The sequence below is a fragment of the Empidonax traillii genome, unplaced genomic scaffold, assembly GCF_003031625.1.
Source record: "Empidonax traillii isolate 1590-97213 ecotype Southwest subspecies unplaced genomic scaffold, ASM303162v1 scaffold332:size1087224, whole genome shotgun sequence".
NCBI classification, from domain to species: domain Eukaryota; kingdom Metazoa; phylum Chordata; class Aves; order Passeriformes; family Tyrannidae; genus Empidonax; species Empidonax traillii.
The window spans coordinates 656934-660019 of record NW_020955525.1 but is presented as its reverse complement, the minus strand read 5'-3'; the positions used below and the strand labels follow the sequence as shown (position 1 = coordinate 660019).

Genomic DNA, 3086 nt, shown 5'->3' with positions numbered 1-3086 from the left:
TAGACCACATCCACAGCCTTTCCCTCATCCACCAGGTGGGTCACCTGATCATAAAAGGAAATCAGGTTGGTCAAACAGGATCTGCCCTTCCTAAACCCATGTTGGCTGGGTCTGATCCCTTGTCCATCCTGTAGCTGCTGTGTGATTGCACACAGGATGATCTGCTCCATAACTCTGCCAGGCACCGAGTGAGAATATATGTATGAAATGTATAAACTCTTCTAAAAATTTTCTTAAAAATGTAAAGATTCTTTGCACACTTTTCTACATTTCAGAGTTTCAACCAAACCATCTACACTCTAAGGTTACATTTATAATAAAAATATGCTTCTCACATCCATTTTTGTAAATATACACTAATTTCAATAAGCCTCATTGCATCTTTATCACTCCAGCTTTGCAGAGAAGTTTGTATCAAGTATGTTCAGGTATGACTGTCAATGCCTATGAAAACTGTGAATTTCCATAATTGCGAAGTACATCCTGTTCTTGTTTCTGGTAAATGGTAGAGAAGTTGAATGCGTCAGTTCTCTAGGCACTCTTTTTGGGCACAGAAAAGGGATAATGCATGTTTTTATCTGGCTCTAACTCCACAAGGCCCTTAGGTTCAATTCAAGAAGGTATTCCTTGCCAGGAGAGCCCTTTAGCACCATGCTTAAATGCTTTGCTGAAGCATGTCCAGTTAGAGCAGATTGCTAACCTTGCGTGTCATGAGCAATAGTCTACTCTTACATTCACCTGCCTTCTCTGCAGCTTATGGGTTTGCTTAATGCAGTTAGGAGTCTTTTACAAAGCAGCTCCTTTAACTCATAGCCCTTCATTCTTTCTTTATTTAGTTCAGGGGGCCCAGATCTCATTCTGGACCTCTCTGGTTAGAGAGTAATATTCACCTAGGTAGTAATTTAAAATATCTTTATAAGTTTGTAGGTATAATGGGGCTGAGTGACCAATGTGGTTTAAATGATTTTTCCCTTGCTAATTAAATGCATTTAAATTTATAAAATAATATTTTATTAAAGCTGTCTTTCTGAATTTAAAATGTATTTTGGCCGCTCAGTGAGGTTACTTTTTGATGAGCATTAATTTCTGTTAACTATTCAAAAGCTCTGAGCTAATTACTTAATTAAACATCAATGCTTGGCCAATATTGAGTCTCTGGAGGTTAGATAGAGAGGTGGGTCCGTTTCAGAGCGAGCTCTGACTCTCAATTCCATAGTGGGGATGAAAGATAATAGTGACTGTAAAGTTTGTATCTAGTATAATAAAACTTTTGTATATATTTTAAGGATTTGTTTATAAGCACGGAAGTGCAAACACAACTCTCTGTGGACAGAGACTTGAGGCTTAGTCTTGGAAAAAATCTAACCTGAATAATATTTGTGTTGTGTTAATCCTTTGTTGCGTAGGTGTTGTCAGTACTAAGCCTGTCACTGTTGATTGTTAATGAGATTTTGGTTCATTAGACTAAAAAGCTAAAACTGCGTTATGTCACAATTTCAGATTAATTAATAGTTTGTTAATAACATTTAGTTTTAATTCTCCTTCTCACTTGTTTCTCTTAAAAAGAGTATTCTACTAAATAGGTGAAAAAGTGAGTGTTTGCAGTGGTTTTCTTACTTTTAAATTTTCTAGCTGTTGTCAAGAATGCTGTATGATGTGTAAGTGGCATTTAATTCTGCGATATTCTCATTAATATTAAATAAGGAATAAAGGTAATTATATTGATTTCAACACAATCCAATAGGACAAGTGGGTTCAGTCTCTTGATGATGGACTTTCTATGTGGTCTTTGTCTTTTTCCTTCTGTGTCCTCTGCTGTTACAACACTGTAGATATAGGCTTATTGACTGTGACATGCTAGAAATCATAGCAGTAGCAATAAAATAATTCAAATTTTTCATTATTTTCTAACATAAGATCTTATAATTTTACTAATTTTTACTCTTCTAGTATTGCTATGATTCTTCAGATTGCAAATTTTTCATTCTCAGTCTCCTGAGAGGCCCTTTTGGCCATCACATCAACCCATTTACTTTATTCCATAAATTCACACGGTACTTTGAATATGGTACATATCCATAAAGTGTTCTGCTAGTACTGACCATCTTTATCACAAAAATTAAATTCCCAGTGATTTGGCTCATCCTTAAGCGTCACACTGTAAATTGATTTTATGTGTTTATGTCATAATAACCGCAGCTGTGTCCCCTCGCAACTCCTTGTGCACCCTCAGCCTTCTTACTGGTGGGGTGGGGTGAGAGGCAGAAAAGTCACTGATTCTGTGTAAGCTCTGCTCAGCAATATCTGAAACATCCCTGTAGTATTGACACTGTTTCCAGTACAAATCCAAAACACAGCCCCATGTCAGCAGCTGTGAAGGAAGTTAACTTTATCCCAGCCGAAAACAGCACAGTACATGAGAAAATAACATTCTAATAGAAGGGAAAGCTCTCTGCTTGTGTCATAATAACTGCACTTTTTATTGCAAATGAAGTTTGATATAGCTTCAGGAATGCTGACCTGTGTATCTTTGCCCAGTGGTGTGAGAAAGGAGTCTCAAATAAATACTGAATTCTTTGTAGAATGTCTGCCCAGCTTCCACGTGTAAAATCTTATAGTGGTGTCTTCCCTTTGAAAGTAAAACTACTGGAAATTGCCTGTGACTGGGGTGACATCATGAATTAGAAAGGACATGAATTTAATCTTTTGTAGAGACAGCTGTGTCTGGTATTTTAATACGTTTTTGAAGAGAAACAAAGGAAGGCTAATTAATGTATTTATGTAAATTCAACAAATGACAGGGTTTAGCCACAGCCAGTTCTTTACCATAGAAGCAAATGATGGTTGTCCTGACCATGTCTGTTGCAGTGATTTAGGGCCTACTCAAATCACATAAGTAAAAAACTGTGGATGCTGTGGTTGCTAAAGAAAAAAGTAATTAAACAAGAGACTGATAAGAAGAAGCTTTTGACAAAACAGTTTTATACCAAATGAAGAAAGAAAGATTTCAGTTCAGATGATGCTTAGTAATTGAATTTCAAAAGACATTGCCACATTAACATGACCATAAAACAATAAATTTTGTT

General features: G+C 36.3%; 1 protein-coding gene and 1 long non-coding RNA gene across 2 annotated transcripts in view; both read left to right on the top strand.

Annotated features, from left to right (window-relative positions):
• Positions 1-3086, top strand: part of IMMP2L (inner mitochondrial membrane peptidase subunit 2) — a 419265-nt gene that overhangs the window by 214902 nt on the left and 201277 nt on the right. The window lies entirely within an intron of this gene.
• LOC114061393 overlaps positions 1-3086 on the top strand; it is a 7996-nt gene that overhangs the window by 3267 nt on the left and 1643 nt on the right. The window contains exon 2 of the long non-coding RNA XR_003572106.1: positions 1705-1712. This is a non-coding gene — a long non-coding RNA (uncharacterized LOC114061393). The remainder of the gene's footprint in view (positions 1-1704; positions 1713-3086) is intronic.